Raw genomic sequence first — 19,428 nt, forward strand, 5'->3', positions numbered from 1 at the left:
CGTCCATCATGCCTATGGATTCCGCGCTCGGAAATTGAGCACGTGAGACACCGCACCAAAACAGCACTCTGACCTTCAGAAGGTAAGAAGACATTCTGTATTAATTCCAGCAGTATCGCTGCATGTGTTGCTGCTCCACTTCCAGGTTTCACTCATTCTCCAAAGTGTATTTTTGCGCCATCAAGACTTTCCAATGCCATCCCTGATGGAGTTAACATTTACACACAGATATCCAGTAACGTGTTCAATAAACATGGTGGCCAGCTATATAATTTTTAAAATTGTTTTTGAACAAAGTCATCAAATTAATTCTTGCTTTGAGCATTTCCCCCTCTCTTCCAATCGAAGTCAGCAACGATGGATGGATGGAGACGGATTTGGCTGGCGATCAGTCCAGGCGGCACAAATGCCGACTGGTGTTAAACGCAGTCGCATATAAGACCGACACTAACCGCAGCAATTATCCTATACAAAAGCAATAAATGCGCATATTACAGCAGCTGTACCAACAGGAAACACACATATAATATGCAATCGTATGCATAATTGAGACCCTGAGAGGAAATATGTTCTTTTATTGTGTTGACTCTAATGACTATGCTCCGCTCTGACCTCACACATGCATAAAAGAAAGTAGCACAAACAATAACGGTAAAATAAACAAAAACAAACGGAATGGCTGTAATTCAGCGGATTGTTTTTTTTTTTTTTTTTAAGGCTCCCTTCAAGCAGTTAATGCTTCTCGGCATGGACCTTTCGCTTCTTGCTGGAAGCTTTCCAGAAGCCTGCCGTGGAAAACTGACCTTGCGCGCGGTGGTCATGCTGCGCCTCATGAAGACATCATACAAGAAACTTTTTAACATACATGATGAGCTCTTCAATGCGATGATTTTCACATCTTATTAATAAGACAATTAATCAAGGAAAGGATTGAGATATTTGTATTAATTCCCACATCCAACTTTCTTGGGACTTGCCGGTTGCAGAAATTAAAATTGCACCTACTTTGGCCACTAGTGGGCAGTATAATACATGCAAACATACAACATGTAGATAATGAAACAAAGAAGACTAGATTAGGCGTGGTGGCGGAACCAAATGCAGGGAAGCGAGGCAGGGCTATCTTAAAGGGTATTCAATTTAAAGAAAGAAAAAGGTAAACAAGGCACTGGGGAAATCAAAGTCACAAACAAACACAAGGACTTGATTTGACCAACAAACAGACTTGACTTGACTTGGAAACAGGACACAGGACAAATGAGATACGACAATGAACCCACGAGGACTGAAAGATCGCTTGGAAGTTAAATACAGACAAATTAACGAGACAACGGGGAACACCTGGACAAGACAAAAAGGGTTGGAGGGACCTGAGTGGCTAACGTAAATGAACAGAGGTGGACACAATTAGCTTGACAAAAGTCAAAAACCTAAATCAACAAAACCAGACAAAATGACATGATGAAGTAAAAAATAAATTAGTCATCTGGTTAAAATTCAGCGATACATTAGCCTCCGACAGAGATTAAAATAACGTACATTTTTTTTTTTGCTCCCATTTTTTATTCAGGTGCTTCACTCAAATACTTTTTCCACATGAAAAACTCAATCTGCTCAAAATCTGTGTTAGTGATCAGATAATCCAGCCACCATATCAAGATGTTGATTAAGCAGCATGATTATTGCTTAGGTGTGCCCAATAAAATCTTTCTTCAATTTCCAAAAGAAAATTTGGCAATTACACCCAATTGCACTCACAGTTGCAAAAACAATTTGCATCACAGTAGAATTTCTGTAAAAACTGTCAGAGAATTTCTTGCCTTTCTCATTGGGAACTCTACCTCCAATGCGATTCATCGTTTTCACCGACTTGAGTTGGCCCACGTTGACTGGCATCTGGCACTTTGGGGAGGTGTTCCATTTGCGGTAGACACTAGACAGAATGGTGTCTTTAACACCAGAAAGTGAATAATTTTCTGAACCACCCAGCGCCATTAATACAGTCAAAGTGCACATTTTAGATTGGCCAGCCAGTGGTTAAAAAAATTGAATCGACGATGCTTTTAAACACACAAATAATCCAAACAAATTTAAACTCATGTCATAAATTATTGAGAGAGCGCACACGAAAACAACATTTGGAGCTCAATCTGCAACTAATTCTATCAAATTATCAAGTAATCGCAAAAAAAATATAGAATTAAGTTTTTAAATGTGTAAAATAGACATTTCAAATGGCTTTTTTTATTCCATACCAAATCGGGTTTGGCCCAAAGAACACATTTTCTCTGCAACGGCGTGGTGCTCAATTTTTGTTACTAATATTTGAGAGAAATGGGCCTTTTGAGAGGAATGGGAGGAAAAAAAAATTGCTTTTCTTTTTTGTTTATTCTCAAAAAATAAGCGACACCATGTCTTGGCTCTGACTTCTCGCATGTCCTGTGCGTACCGTTTCCCCGCTCTGTTTGCGGTGAGCTAAGTGGAAGAAAAATCCCGCCAGTATGATGCAACCATCTCTTCACTGTCGCGAGGATGTCGGCGCTCCCCAATGCCCCAGACTATTTGTCTCCCCGAAATACAACTTAGAGAGATGTGAGCAAACTGCCAGCTTGAACCTGTTCGCCTCCAGCCGTCGTGCTCAATATAGTGCCTTTTTCTTCCTTCTTCTACTTCTACTCTAAGGATTGATTGCTTGTGTACTGTAACTCCACTTAACCTTCATAGCTTCTCCACTTAATGGGTTTTCCTATGTAGGGGGAAGTTGTTCTTCCGCCATATATTTGAGTGGGGGGAACCTCGGGAGTTGAAAGTCGGCGGGGTCGTGCATTTTAGCAGCATCCAAGAATTAACTTTTGTCGTGACATTGGCTTTTAATTTGTTCTCAAAAACGAGGAGCGACCACAAGGGAGTATACAGTAGATATTTTATATTAATTATCATTATTATTATTATATTAATTATTACTATATTAATTATTATAATTATAATTAGTTTAGGCCCACAACACTTAGAGTACGATTCAAGAAAGAAAATACACAGTGTCAAGACTGCGGACTCTTAATTTCAGTTGTGCACATGACTTTTGAAGCATTTTAAATAGGAATGAAGAAATTCAAACTGAACTCCCTTTTTCACGCCCCAAATGAATCCTTAAAATTTGTTTTTACTTTTAATTTTGCATTGTAATCAAGAATTTCTGAAGCACTTTATTTTTATTATTCGTTTTCATTTTTTGGTAAAAGAGAACATTAAAAAAATTAAAATTAGTGTGCACTAATCTAAAAAAAATTGTGTTTTGAATTTTATCTTATTCCTTTAAGTGGCTACACAAACTCATCTGAATCCAGATATGTACATGTATCGTGTACTGGTGGTGATTTGATTTGACTGATCTTATAATTGGACTCGTGTGTGATCTTCGGCACAGCTCATTAAATTGAAATGGCGCCTCGGCATTAGAACACACCTCAGGCTTTTTAGTGAGTTCAAGTAACATTGGCAGTATATTGGTCATCTAACCGTTTTTGTACGATACAACGCCAAACAAATATATTAAACCAAAACCGATTCACATGCTTAATCAACTGCTGAAAATCAGGTTTTGGAAGTTTATATCATGAATGCAACATATTAATATTGTGTTTATTGCTCTACACTGGGGAAAAATGGTGCATTGAATTTACTCAGTTTTATTTCATGAAGTGGCTGCACAAAATAAAAAAAACATCTGGATCCAGATGTATGTTTTTAAGCACATGTATAGTCTGCTTAAAAACATTTATCTGAATTCAGATTTTTTTTGTGCAACCACTTAAAAGGAGAGAATTTTAAGCACCATTTTTTTCAGTGTAGCGCAAAAAAAAAAAAGAATTAGCACAATTATATTGTATTAATGATGTAAACAGATTTGTTGTTGATTTAGGACGTAAATATTGCATTGGGTTGTGTCTAATACATTTGTTCGGCTCAACACAACACAAAAACGATATTGTTGTTTATTAATGATGCCCAATATTCTGCTAATGCTACTTGAATCCACTAAAAAGCCTAGAGGTGTGTACTCATGTTGACGCAACATGTCAATTTAATGAGCCGTGCCGAAGAACACACACGAGTCCAATTATAAGATAAGTAAAACCAAAACACTACCAATGACTTCTTGGTATAATTGGACCGTGCATGGATCGCTCTTGTATTTCATTAATGTAATAAAGCTGTTATGTCATTCTGGGGCCGGTATAATATATTCCTTGCAACTAAGGAGGTGGAGGGCAGGGGGGGGGGGTCACAAGCACCACTTTATTGCTGAATCTTCGAAGCCATACACTTAATTGTGTCCGACCAGGCAGCAGCTACAAGCCTGAACAATTGTAGTCACAACATGTATGTCGTCGCTGCAGATCCAAAATCATAACTTTTCAGGAACTTGAGGGTGGAGGTGGGGGGACCACCACCTTACTTGAGTTAAGAAACACCGCAATGTTCAATTCAGTCAGTTTTTAATAAATAGGGTTTACTCAAATGTATCTCCCATCAATTAAATGCATAAATGCCGACGTTTTAGACAATCAATTCCTTAAATGATTGATTTACATCTGAGTCATGTGACTTCTGCCCCCTCTCCCCCCACCTCTGCTATGCGCGTTCAACATTTACCGTTATTACCTCACCCATACGGATGATAGAAGAATCACATCCAAGCACCGAGGATAAATGGCCGTATTGATCTGACACGCACTAAAGTCCACACTTTTGCGCAGACAAATGCCCGCAATGCATCCCCTTATTCATCAATCACTTGGGTTGTCTCAGAGCGGGCCGGTCACGTCAGGTCATCGTTTAGCAGTGAGATTGACGTCTGAAGGGATATCACGGGAGATCAACAATCCCTTTCATCGCACCATGCAAGAGTGCTTGCCAGAAAAAAAAAACTTTCAAAAGAACATTTCCCATTGAGATCAATTATAATTGGAATGATCCAAAACGTTGGCATCGTAAAGCCTTTTTTAAGTATAAACAGAAATGAATCAATCTAATATACAGTTGTGCAGCATAGTAAAATGTCGTTATAAAATAGAAGGAATCCCATTTTCTGCTGTTGATTAGTGTTTTAGCATAGCTAGCTTTCATTAACAATATGAACATGGTCGCAAATTTTCCCACTCATAGGCGTTGAATTTCTTCCTTAACATTCATGGCATTTTAAAACACCCATAATTTCCTTGGTCATCTGACCTATATGACATGAGAACAAACAGCATTTAAGGGACACCTCAACTACACACATTTGGCCTTCTACTTCCTGGAAATTTCAGTATCGTAACAAATTATTTGCACTTCATTACTTTCCACCAATGCCGACATCAAGCACGCCTTTATTCCACCCTTCCTGCTACTTTTCTTCACATGCCTCCTCTGCTGGGCTTTGAAAAACATGGTGATCCCCGTATCAGGCGGCGCTCCTCACCCGTCTCGCACCACTTCACACACAAACACACACACTTGCGGCTCCTTAATACATTTACATCTCGAGCCGCCCAGGTGCCAAGAAGGTGTTTGCTCTGGCGTGTGTGTGAGAGCCCATTGTGTATTTGTGCACCTGGGCATGCATGGGTATCTCATCCCCTCATTGTTATATTCATGACTGACTCAAGCTCCATGAATTTCAATGGGGATGTTATCTTTGGCAGCGGGTGACACTTTTAGACGAGCCCCCTCAGACCCCCCCTGCGCGGCGCTGCCACAGCTTTTCATAAACAACAACAACAACGTGCTCATCTAATCCAGCCCCACGATATGAATTCTCTGCTGGGATGTCTGTTACACACATTCTACTGGAAATTGGAAAAGACGTGGGTTGTCTAAACTACGGCTCATGGGACATTTGCAGTACACCATTCATTTTTGGGGGGTCTTCCATGACATATACTGTATTTTCACAACTATAAAGCATACTTTTCTTCAAAGTGGGCGGGGCACGTAATAACGCGGTTTTCCGTGTGTGTGAGTAGCAAAATCTGTAAGTGTTGTGACTTTCGAGAGCACTTCGCTTGACTGACTGTGAGCATTGCCTGACGACACTTATATAGTGAAAGGGTGGACGTGACTGAGGACCGCATGAGGACGAGAGAGTTGACGCTAAAGGCGGCCAGTAGGTGCAGCAAATGAACTCTGAGCTTGGCATCATTCCAGGCTTGACGAAGGAACGCTACCCATCGGTGTAAAAGGGCGTTCCAAGTGAAGTTGTCAGTGACGTGTGACTGATGGATGACAGAGTGTGAACACAGTTTTCCTAATACTGGGAGTCAGCGCCGGGTGCTTGGGCTAATCGATAGCCATGTTAGCCGCTAACGTGTCTGCACTGTTTGATGCTCTCGTTAAATCCGGTATCATTTCTGAGGAGCCCCACGGCAACGAGACTGACTGAGACTGACGAGAGGGAACCTGTCATGTTAAATATTTCGAAAAAGTGCAACTGAACTCAGTTTTGCTCCCGTTGCCTTTTTAATAACTTATGCTAGCATGCATGCTCGCATACGCTTTAGCATGCATTCACTCTATTAAGTTTTAAGATATATATATATATTTTTTTTTATTTTATTTTTTTTTTTTAATTTTATTTAATTTATTTTTTTTTCATAAAAAGTGGCCTTTGCATTCTCACTCACTGGTCACATTATTAGGTACATTTGCACATTCTAATGCATATCTTTTCAAGCGCTGGGTGGCAAATAGATGGCAGCATACGTTTATCCCATAGTCTTTTCCCGTTTACGAAAATAGTGGTAAGCAGAGAAAGTGCCTGCGAAGGCACAAGCGATGGTCCGCAGGATTAATAGAGAAATGCACAGTGGATGATTTGTGACATGACTAGCTTCTATTAATCTCCCCAAACGCATTGCTCAGCGGAAGGGGTGTGAAAGGAGCTCTGAGGAAAAAATGGCAGCAAAAAAACGTTTAAAAAAAAGATGTACGGAATTTGACAAACATATGAACTTTCACCCCAAGACGACATCAAAATTAAGGATGCAAGCTCACTGCTCCTGAGCTAACGACTTAATTAGATACATTAGCGCTTGACGTGCTGTTGGTCCAAATTACCTCAAGGAATAATGAAGGTACGTTTACTCATTGTCTGTCTTGTGTGTGCTTAGATGTGCTCAGCATGTATTAGTGTTGCAACAATCACTTTGATCCACAGTCCACCGTCAATAAATACGACTGCCTGCCACTAGATGGAAGACATAAAAAAAAAAAACTATCGATATTCACTACATTACTGTTTGCGACCACTTCACTGCTTATATTCATAGTTGATGGCCACTGAATGTTTGTTTTCTTCTTATTATTTAATTCTAAATCAATTTTTATCATGTTTATCGATAATAGTACTTTTTCATAATTTTTGTGAATCAAAAAGTGTTTACATTTTCATTTTCATTTTCATTTTAATGTGTTGGGTATAATAAATGGCGTTGCGAGTTTCGTCATTATTACTTCATCGATCCAAAATGCATTTTTAGTTATTTTATTTTATTTTTTATTTTTTTATAATGCATTTTTAGTTATTTTATTGTATTTTTTATTTTTTTATGAAATGGCTCCATCCACTTTTTGTCATTTATGCCCAAATTATCAGTCTGACCTGACATCTGACCTTTAGTTAATTGACCTGTGAGGAAAAAAAAAAAATCACTCCATCCCATATTGCAACTTTAATGTGTCTTAATAAACCACTGCACCTGGGGGAAAACACCTAATCAGAGACAGAAAGTGTGACCAGCAAGGTATTAAAATCACACCCGCGGTCTTATGCTAACCTGTTACCGTGCACTTCAGGAAATACGGCAAAAATATGTAAAAATATCCACCAAATATCAACCATCCGCACTCACAATCACACCTAGGGCCAATTTTGAGTGTTCAATCAACCTAGCATATGCATGTTTTAGAATGTGGAGAAAACCAGAGCACCCGGAGAAATCCCACGCATGCACGGTGACAACATGTAAACTCCACACAAGAAGGCAGGAGCTGGAGTCGAACCCTCCCTACACCTCTGCACTGTGCGGCCATTTTGCTAACCAGCCGTCCACCGTGCCGCCTGTGACCAGCTCCATTATTTTTAAAATATTTTTTAGTTATTAAATGTACATTAAAAATCTTGCTAGGCTTTTAAAAATGCAAACTCCCCCCCAGTGACGTACTTTTGTCAACTCAGCTGTACTGAACTACCTCATAAAATCATGCAGCGTTTCTTAAAAAAACATTGCAACAACGACTTGATATACTTTCTAAAAAAAAAAAGGATGAATGTTGGAAGTATGCATATTTTGCGGTTGTGTCACAGCACATACTGTAAATTCAATATTGACGGCATTCCGCTGCTTCTCGGCCAGACACATGCCACCGATTAAGACACTGCTCACCGATATTGACGCAGCTGTAAAATATAAGATCCTCGCACGTCTATCGATTCCGTGACGTGAGCCCCCACCGCACACACATACATGATGAAGAAGTCATACATGTGCACGCCGGCTATTTGGCTGTAGATCAATAGGAGAAAGGTTGTAAGTCCGAACTGGATCATAAACCTCTTATCATGTGAACGGAGGGTGAAGGTTGCACATGCCTACAAGCACGTGTGGCCGCCTCAGGGGGAGCAGACACGCACACGCATGTGCACTGATGGCGAGGTTCAAACACTGCCAGGTCTCGCTCTCGCTGCTGCTGTGTTCCTTTCATCCCCCCTTCTGTAATTACTTGATTGACCTCTGCTGTCGGGGCCTAATTAGACATGGTAATTAAGGATTAGATGGGTCAGGGGGAGGGAGGTGGGTTGGGGTTTAGGGGTAGAACAAGTATGTGTGTGTGTGGGGGGGTGGTGGTCACATGATGCAAAGTGAGCTGATAAAGGAACCATCCATTTTCTGTGATGTGTGTCCTTATTAGACCCTCGCTCACCAAGCGACAAGACCTCGACCCGAAGGAACTGTCATGCAGTGTTGGCTGTTCGGCCGAAAGCTTGCATGAGTGGCCAACAACTTGGTTTTGCTGTGATTCAAAATTCCATTGCCACCTTGTAAGGCCACAAGTCAGCAATTTTAACGTTAATGTTTTTGAATAGGCGGCACGGTGGATGACTGGTTAGCACGATGCCCTCACAGCGCAGAGGTCGTGGGTTTGATGCCGGCTCCGGCCTTTCTGTGTGGAGTTGGCATGTTCTCCCCGTGGCTGTGTGGGTTTTCTCTGGGTGCTCCGGTTTCCTCCCACATTCCAAAAACATACATGGCAGGTTGATTGGACACTCTAAATTGCGCCTAGGTATGAGTGTGAGCACGAATGGTCGTTCATCTATGAGTGCCCTGCCATTGGCTGGCAACCAGTTCAGGGTGTCCCCCGCCTACTGCCCGAAGATAGTTGGGATAGGCTCCAGCACCCCCAGCAACCCTTGTAAGGAGAAGCGGTACAGATAATAAATGGATGGATGTTTTTGAATATAAAAATGTAATATTATTTGGGCTCGATTAACAGGATAAACAATGTTTTTTTGCCCATGCAATCCCTCTGTGAGTCTGTGACAAAAAAAAAAAATTAACACAAAATAAGTAGAATTCCCCTTCAGGGGGTTAATAATGAGTAATGAATATTTTAGAAAATAAATTAAACGCTGTGGAATTAGCCGTAACTCAAGCGTGAAGGCAGTACAATTAGGTGCAAGGGTAAAGAGCATTTGGAAGAAACAACTTCTTTGGATGTTAATTTGGGATTGGCGTGCATTTCAGTGTTAGAGTAGAGTTAGAGAATCAGAGAATGCCACATGATGTTTTTTTTGGACCACTTACAATGCTTATTTTGGGTTTTCCCTTTGGTTCGCTGTACAAAGCCATCCCGTACACGGCGGCAGTGGCGGCGGGGAAGCGCGCACCGCGCAGCACAGAGGAGCATAGTAATGAGGCTTTTGTAATCATCTAATTTTGGCTGCAGGTCTCCCAACGGTTAAGTGTTTGCGGCCCACCTCCGCTGTCTCCCCCCCCCCCGTCGGCCCGCAGATGAGCGGAGCTGTCTTACCCGCGCTATTTCCACCTCTAGGCTGTTTCCATTTGTGGCACCGCGAATAATGTTATACACTCCATTATTTTTATAGGCCCTGGGCATCTCAGTCACATCCATTGAGGAATATATTGACTTTCGCTTTGCCGCATGATTGAAGCTTGTTTGTCTTGCTGCCGCCACTGCCGGAAGAAGACGACGGAGAAGCTTCGGACTACACTGGAAAAAGGGAGGCGGGAACTTCGTCGTTTGCAAAAAAAAAAAAAAAAAGATGGATTTGTTGAGCCGCATAGACCTCAGATGTACTCCAAGTAAAGGAAACCTTTATCATTTGATCAAGGCAGAGCGATTAAGAAAAGAAAAGAAAATTGCTTGAATGATGGTTTTATCCTTCTTTTCTTTGACTGTGAATATGGACTCAACGCAATCCGAGCAACACTCATTTGATCATTCAAACTAGGATGTTAATAAGCGGGCTGCCCCTGCCGGTGAGAGTGACGGTGAATGATCCCCCCCAGTTGCTCACGGGAGTCCGCTCCGAATATGTCCCCACCCGTATGTGCTGTCACACCATCTTCATTCGTCGCATTCATTCAACATGACAGTAGAACCTCGGCTGCATCAAGCACAGCGGCCTTCCGCCCTCTTGGGGAATGACTCATTCTTCTGCTAATGATGAGCAAATGAACGCTCCTGCATTAGGAGCAAACTAATGCTTCTGAAAGTGGCGCCTCGGATGCGAGATTTGAAGAAGGGCTCTCCGAGGGGCTGTGGCGATTTTGGCGGTTGATTGGCTCTTACAAAAGATCGTATTTAACTAAATTAGGAAGGGGGGAAAAAAATACGGATTTCTTTCTCACTTGGAAAACTTGAGTGAGTGCTTGAGAAAGAATAATCAAGCAAGTGCCCTCGACATTTTATATTAAAAAAAAAAAATAACAGTTTAAGTCAATGTCTGGTGTCTCAATGTTTTGTCTTTATTTTGTCCCGATACTTTTGCCCATATGGTGTCTCAACATGGCCAATATTTTCATCCATAAGGTGTCCAAACTGACAAAATTAGCATCATGCATTGTTGGACGCCGCGTTTCCTAACCTTGCATAAGCGGCATAAAAAATTGTCAAAAACAAAGTTTTTTGTTTCGTTGCATAAATAATTTACAACCGCGCCAAGCATCATTAAACGACCATTACGTCATCATATACTCGCCACTCGTCACATTCTTTGTCATGAAACTCAGCCTTCACAGATTGTGGTCTTGACCAAGTACATAATGGCGTCAGGATCTTGCGGTAGGAAAAAAATATAATACAAGAAGTGACTTCTGGCTCTTTTCCCTCTAAGGCTGGGGTGGGAAAACTTTTTGATTGGCGGGCCACAATGGGTTCTAAAATTTGAAAGAGGGGCCGGATCAGGAGCAGATGGATGGAGTGTTTTGGTAACCTCGGCTCATCGGAGAAAAAAAAATACATTTAATTTGAAATGAAAGTGAACAAAAACATTACAACAGTTTATACGTCTTTGAAAAACCACAGGATTTAGAAAATAAAACATTTACAAGGTTTATTCATGTATTTTTTTTTCACGTTCGGCGGACCGGATTAAAACGTTTAACGGGCCGCATGTGGCCCCCGGGCCGTAGTTTGCCCACACCTGCTCTAAGGGGTCACCACGGCGTTTCACTCGCGTAATAATAACAGCAATAATAGTTTGCATTCCACTGTAACAAATTTCAACATATTTATTAATAAAATGTTCTCAGAGTTATAGTCAAATATATTGAGAAGCAATGCTTTTTTTTTTCTTTCCATTCATGAGTTTCTTCTCTATTAATCTTTGAGTGGACAGCATGTCAAATAGAGACAAGGACACTTCATCAGGCAGACACGCCACGGAAAAATGCTCAGCGTGATTACCACTCAGTCATTATAAAATGAATTATTGTTTGCAAAGACTTGAGGCAAGTAATAGAGTGAATGAAATGAATGAATGAAAATGGCGCATACACGCGCACACGGCCTTAATCCCCTGTTCAGTGTGAGGTGTTTTCTTCCGTTTCTGTCAGCAGTTTGAACAGCAGCCTCATATCCATTTATGTCATTGTGTTGTACAATTACACAGAAAAATGCTTGAGTGCTTTTCTCATTGGTATATTTTATAGATATTTTTTCAAACGTAGTGGGATTTAAATCTAACATTCAAAGAATAAAAAAAAGTGTGTTTTTCCTCAGCTTTCTTCTCATAAATATTATAATTGTCCAGTGATAGAAGTGAGGACAGGAGTGACTTTTCTACTTTGCCAGTCCCTGCTGGAGGCCTTAAGTTGTGTGCAAGCTGAGTCTGGGAGATAATAAGAGAACATCTGAGCAGTATCTTCATCGCCGTAAAGGCTTGACAGCTCGGTGTAAAACATGCAGATTTAGCAGCGGCCGCTCCATGCGAAGAATAATAATGTCAATGCCTTGCTGGCACACTCACACTCTTAGGACATGTCTAGTAAAAACTACGTTTATTAGCATGCTTATATATATATATATATATATATATATATATATATAGAGAGAGAGAGAGAGAGAGAGAGAGAGAGAGAGAGAGAGAGAGAAAGAGAGAAAGAGAAAGAGAGAGAGAAAGAGAGAGAGTGAGAGAGAGAGAGAGAGTGAGAGAGAAAGAGAGAGAGAGAGAGAGAAAGAGAAAGAGAGAGAGAAAGAGAAAGAGAGAGAGAAAGTGAGAGAGAAAGAGAAAGAGAGAGAGAAAGAGAAAGAGAAAGAGAGAGAGAAAGAGAAAGAGAGAGAGTGAGAGAGAGAGAAAGTGAGAGAGAAAGAGAGAGAGTGAGAGAGAGAGAGAGAGAGAGTGAGAGAGAAAGAGAAAGAGAGAGAGAGAAAGTGAGAGAGAAAGAGAGAGACGGCGCCTTTTAATACGCTGTACCTTATGGCCATGAAAATGTTGGCCTCTATCTTGCAAATTATATTTTTGGTCAGTATGTCAGTTTAAGCACAGGAACGTCACACAAGATGGGTATAGCTGAGATTTAAAACCAGAATCTGGCAGGACTGCTAACCATTATTCCTACGTGCCACAAATGTTAACATGCTACTCTGAAGAAAAAAAATGGCTTAACTTGTACTTGATAGCCTGTGGGCTGCTTTTTGACCCTGCATTGCGAAGAAATAATTGCACACGTGTGCACATGTGCCTTTGTCAGCTGTACATTGTTACTCACTGGGGACAACGTGTCAAATTGGAGATGTAGTGTACAGTGGATGACGGTGAAGCTTGCAGGTCATCGAAGTACAGTCAATGTGTGCACCAACATTATCTGTAAAATAAATGAAGCAGTGAGCCACAGTGCCATCTTTCATCGATAAAACCAAGAAGTGCCGCGCTTCCATCCATGGTTCCTTTTTTTTTTTTTTTTTTTCACGGTTGTTATTGCCAGCACAGGTGAAGACAAGTGCAGTATCTATCTTGAAAACGACCATCTCAAGAGGCCACCTGACATCTAATAGCGAAGACGGCAGCGGGCTCCAGGCGTTTATAATTATCTTCACATTTCCATGTTACGGCAGACGATCTCTCCGGTGGAACATGATTCATTAAAGAAGACACCGTTTTATGCCGTTTAAAAAAAAAATACAGTTTAACAATGTAAAGTCCCAGTTGTCTTAATAATATGTCTGTCAAGTGATTTTTGCAAAATAGACCATTTAATAAGATTTGTAATGAATAAGCCCCGGAGTAGTTTGAGTGAAGTCATGTCAAGTCATTATTTGGTTCAAAAAACTCCTGAGTCAAGTCATAAAATATCTCAGTCACAACATACATTGGAGTGACAATTAAAACAATTTTCAAAGTATATTAGCCATAAAAATTAAACAATTCTATTATTATTTAAAATACTGTTGTGAAATTTGGTGCCAATTTACAGAAAACGATAAGTCAAAAGAAGACATTCCGAATCATTTCAAAGACGATCAAATATGAGCACACAGCTCCGATATTTAAAAAGCTGAGCCTTCTTAAATTTATGGATATTGTCCAACTTTAAACATCTCTCTTATTGCATTTTTCTTATCATGAAATTTTTGAGAATGTTGAACAATACTTTGAAATTACGAATTGCAATTATTCCACCGGGCGAGTTAATCAGTTCCAGCGAGTGCATATAATAATATTAAAAAGGCACTGCATTTCAATAAAACGGACCAAATTGTCAAATTGATTAACATCGAATCTTCAAAATCATTTTTTAAACCCAGAATTAAGAAGGTGCTACTGGAAAAAATGTCGATTCTGGTCCCCATTATTCTTTATTTATACCACATCCGTGAATTCTATTCAGATATTGAAATCTCAAATCAAGGATATTTGTGTGTGTGTTTCATGATGTCTTTGTTTTGGTTTATGTGTTTTTTGCAGACACCAAAATTGATGCATAAGGATGGAGGGGGGGGGGGTAAAACAGGGCAAAATGAACATGTCAGGCTTTGAGGCAGGTCAAGAGACTTGTTGCATAATGGGTGTGGTTTAACTAAATATGACAATTTAGAATTAAGTCTTAAATTTCATTGTTCATGAATCAATAATTATCTTTTTTTTTTTTTTATTTTACTTACTTCAGGATTCACATCTCAAGCCCTATTGATTTAGAAAGCTGTTTTTGTGGAAATGTCAGGAATTAGTAGCCTAAGGCAGCTCAGGCGGGTCCGATGTGTACATTAAAACTGTCGATCGCTTCACACCTTGCCAGGACTCCACATGATCATAAAAAAGACACACAAACACGTTTGAACAAAAGTGCCGCTAGAGTGGTACAAACTTGTTTTCAGGCTTATTAGGCGTCTGATGAAGTGGAAAAACAAACAGCGGACAGCTCCACTATACCGGCAGGTTTGTTTTTGTTTTGTTTTTTTTAAATCTAAATGAATGCAGTGCCCTCGATGTGAAAAATTGTTTTAATGAACAATCTGCCATGATGTTTTATTGTTTTGTTTTGTTTTTGTTTTTGTTTTTTTTGGGTTTGTTCTCTGTGCTGTTAGAAGCTACTTGAAAATACATTGGGGGTGGGGGGGTTGTGGTGATTTGGGGCTACCATAGCAACCGTAGCCCGCCAGGCTCAAGGCCAGGGTGCATCACAGCGACTCTGCAGCTAATTAACACTTCATCCATGCAGCGGACGTAACAATAGGTACTCCTGTCTTCAACAGTGGGTGGCGGTAAAAAATAAAAAATAAAAAAAATCCCTTTTAAGCCGGGAGTTGTGTGTGACATAATTTGAAAGTATGCTAACCGGATGATAAACGACGTGGAATTTTGATGCAGAATTACTTACAGTCGTGTGTGTGCATGTTCTTCAGCATTCACATGTGAGTGAGTGAGTAGGTGTTGAAATGAAGTGCTCACCTTGATCCAAATTGGAACGGGAGGACAGCAGAGGGGGGGCGGTGGGGACTGACGGGACGGCCGGAATCTAGGCCACATGAAATATTCAAATTCTTCCCGGGAAGTCCTGATCATCATCATGTGTTGCTTTCATCTCACTTATTTGGTACTAGGACGTGAGACGCTTCCGTCGCCCGTCTTCATTCCTGGAGAAGAACCAAAAAGCAGGTTTTTAAAAAAAATAAATAAATTAAAAATAAAAAAATGAAAACGTGACTTCTTTCATCCCTTGAGAAGCATTTAGCACCATTAAGCGTTTGGCCCGCGCCGTGATCTCCCAGCCACCCACTCGCTGGCTTCATCTAATTTTAATTTCTGCTGAAAATGACTTTCAACTTTCAGAAGCATTTTTAATACAAAGTCTTAAGGGAGGCCGTCGTGTTTCCAGGAAGGCCGTCAACTACAATGATGTTATGATAGCTGAGCCTTTAGCGTAACTACATCGCAGGTCATTCACATTTTTAAAAAATAACATAATTTTATTTAAAACAAATATTTTATTAAATGTGTTTCCATAATTTGTGTGTGGCGGGGGGGGGGGAACCAAGTACTGGCGCAAAAAATTGTGTGTTAATGACGCCGACACAGAAAAGGATTGTAATTGCCTAGCGATGCCACAAGATGGCAGCAAAGTATGTTTTTAAAGTAGCCCTTATAAAAAGATATTGCTTCATTTTCGTAAAAAGCCAGAATCATTAGTCAGAATCAAAAATGTTTTTTCGACTAAAACTATATTTTTTTTCATATTAGTCCTAGAGAAAAATGTTTTACAGTTTGTTTTTGAAGCAAAAACAAGTTTTGCTCACATTTTCTCACTCAAATGAAAGCAATGTATGCTATGAAATGAAGCTTTTTTTTTTCCCCCTTTCTTTTTTTTTTGTTCCTCCTCTGCATTTAAATGTACAAGGAAATAGTTTAAAAAAAAAAATTCCAGCTAAAGTGTGTCAAGGTTTGTTTGTTCCGGACAAAAAGGAGAAGAAAAGATCATTTCCTCACGAGGCCAAGCAGTTTCCTAAACACATTGGCGATGTTTTTCTCAAGTGGCTGGGCAGCATCTGTTTCGACGTGTGTGTCTGCGCGTGAGTGCGTCCATGAGAGTGTGGAAGAATGTGTGTGTCTTGTGTTTGTGTGCGTCTACATCTTGTTGATGATGCTGTCACCGCGGCTGGCATTTTGGGAATACGTCCCAGTCTCACCAGGCAAAAGAGGGTTATGATAAATCTTTTCTTGCCTCGCACGCACACGCATGGCGTGGCGTGGCATGAATTGGTGTGTAACCAAGCACATCCTGTCAGACAATCCTGCTTTGTGCCGCAAACCCAGCCGGCCTTCACTTCATGCTCCGTCTGCCGCGTACACATCTCTGGAGGGAGGACCACGACTTGAGAGCCGTTGCGCGTACAAAACGCACGATCATCATTATTACCGTTCACGTTCAAGGTCAATGTTTTTTGTCCTCAACTTGAGTACGCCACAAAGGGCCTTGCAGTGTTGTCAGTTTATTTCTAGAAGCTGTTGATCAAGACAGGAGTATTTAAATATTTCTTTTTTTATTAAGTAAATACAATTACAGGTTTCAAGATTAAATATGAATATATTAATTTTAAAAGTTAAATACAACTGAACTGAATGTAGGCAGCAATTTTTTCGTTTACCACTACTGGGGGAAATAAAATAACTAGAAAAAAAATAACACAAAATTTGGTGATGGTCCGGTTTATTTTTATTTTTTTTTCCTGTAATTACATATTTTTTTCATAAAATTAGGACTTTGTTACTTGTTTTTCTCAGTCAAATAATACTCATAACGCTATTTCTTTTTTTAATTACATTTTCCTTGGCTTTATTAGTTACCAGAAATGGCAACTTAACTTTCAAATAAGGCTTTTTTTATGTTGTATCGTTGTTGTAGAAAAATACAACTTTACTCTAAGAATCCGAATCAGTTATTTTATTTTATGACTTTCTCATGAGATCAAACTTTTTTCAAAAGACGAAAACCAACAGTTTAACCACATGGTCTTATGACTTGTAAAAAAAACAATAATAATAATAACTTCACCCTTGCAGTGTTCTGCTTTTTTTTCCCTAAAAAACGCAACATAAACATAAAACATTGTCATACTAATTTAAATACTCAAAATGTTCTTTTTTATTTTCCCTGACATTTAAAATGATTTAATACTAGTTCTATAAAGCACTATCCAGTGTTTTTTTGTTTTTTTTTGGGGGGGGGGCGTGGTTATAATACAAAAAACGAAAAATTCCATGTGATATTAATTTCACGTTGAATTTAGCTTACTCTCTGATAGTAATTCATTTGGGGGTGATACCCCCAAATGCCCCCCGATGATGCTGCCTCTGGTACACATGAGTAATTGCCATTTACTTGCCCTAAGTGGATGTGTCGCATGACTTCAGCTTGCTGTCTAATCTCATTCCCTTCCCATCAGGGTTCCCAAGTCACGTCGCCGTTTCCGTTAGCCCGCTTGCCTGTGACACCATCATTCTCTGTGTGTGTGTGTGTGTGTGTTTTCATGCTTTCATATAATTTCTACTCAAATCCTTCATTTCCTTGTCAGGGATCATTGATGTCCCCATCGTGCCGTCGATCTCCATTATTGTGTGATAAAAACAAAAGCCTCCATTGGTACTCGCTCATCCATGCCGAGGTGGTGATGGATGGCGTCGGCTTCTTGAACGTCGCCAACGCAACGTGAACATCGGGTTGCGGGGGTCATCGCCTTTCTTTTCTGACCTCTCCTTGCGCGCGAACATGCCAAGCGGAAAATGTCATCTAGCATCTGTCAACGCTGACTAAAATCAGCTTATTTTTGCATGAACATCGCAGCGCTATGATTTATGTGGCTTTTTTTTTTTTTATTGTAGCTAGTGATTAAAAGAAGTTATCCCGCTTCGTGAATGGCAAACATTTAACCAAGCGACCTTGCTTATGACGTCGTGTGTGACCTTCACAGAGTATAAAATCTAAATATGTGAGCTTGTAACATTCACAGGAAAAATAGTGAAGCGGACAGTATGCCAACCTTGACATCCATAAAACAGTCATTTTTATTTTTATTGCATAACATGCACTTTATTACTCTTACAAAGCCGGACCACTTATGTCAATTACGGTGGTCTGGCAACATAGAGTGTCGGTGAGAGATCTTTCTCAGTTTGTGCATGGAATGAGGTGGTTTGAAATTTGGATTTATCTTGACTTATTATTTTGTATATTATTTGTATATGTATACTTTCAGTCTGTCCATCCAGCCACCCATTTTCTGCCCAGCTAGATTTTTCAAAGTCCAATCTTTGAAATTTCACAAAGCCATGACAACCGGGAGTTATCATGAAACTCACTATCCAACATTCCAAGCCTGGCTGAGATGGGGAAAAAAATTACAAACTTAGCTCCGAAAGGGGACGTGCCGATTTGTCGTAAATCCCATCCCAAAAAAACGGGACGTTTACATGCATACCTATTATATAAGTGCCAATGTTCAGCTCAAGCGTCGAGAATCAGTTTATTCCCAAACGCCCACAAATACCTTTTAAGATTTGCGAGTGTTAGCAAACAGCCGTAAACATGTTCTTCATTAATTTTACAGTCCTGGCTTGAATCCCAAACATGTGAAATAAAATTGTGACGCGGTTAGCGAAACTGCGCATGGCTAAACCGTTCCTCTTCCATGAGGCAGATGATACGAGTAAATGTCAGCGTCCACGTATGTGCCAAGTGACTGTGGAAATGAAAATGCCACGGTCAATTCATTTATGCCTTATGTCTTTTTCTCGTGCTTCACAAATGAACGCTTGACATTTGTCCCACACATCTTTAATCAAACTGCTCATCTCTGCTTCGTTAAACGTCGAACAAGATTTTCTCACTTATAGGGTACCAGGCATCTATATGAGATAACGATGTA

The 19,428-nt window shown here is 40.1% G+C and overlaps 1 long non-coding RNA gene across 1 annotated transcript in view; it reads right to left on the minus strand.

The window, feature by feature from the left end:
• The window catches only part of LOC148334786 (uncharacterized), a 50,931-nt gene that overhangs the window by 23,973 nt on the left and 7,530 nt on the right, over positions 1–19,428 (minus strand). Inside the window, exons 2-3 of the long non-coding RNA XR_015843990.1 lie at positions 15,458–15,642; positions 13,278–13,373 (exon numbers count right to left, since the gene is read on the minus strand). This is a non-coding gene — a long non-coding RNA (uncharacterized LOC148334786). The remainder of the gene's footprint in view (positions 1–13,277; positions 13,374–15,457; positions 15,643–19,428) is intronic.

This window comes from Idiotropiscis lumnitzeri, chromosome 6, assembly GCF_059441095.1.
Source record: "Idiotropiscis lumnitzeri isolate Australia: NSW breed Sydney's pygmy pipehorse chromosome 6, RoL_Ilum_1.0, whole genome shotgun sequence".
Classification (NCBI taxonomy): Eukaryota; Metazoa; Chordata; class Actinopteri; order Syngnathiformes; family Syngnathidae; genus Idiotropiscis; species Idiotropiscis lumnitzeri.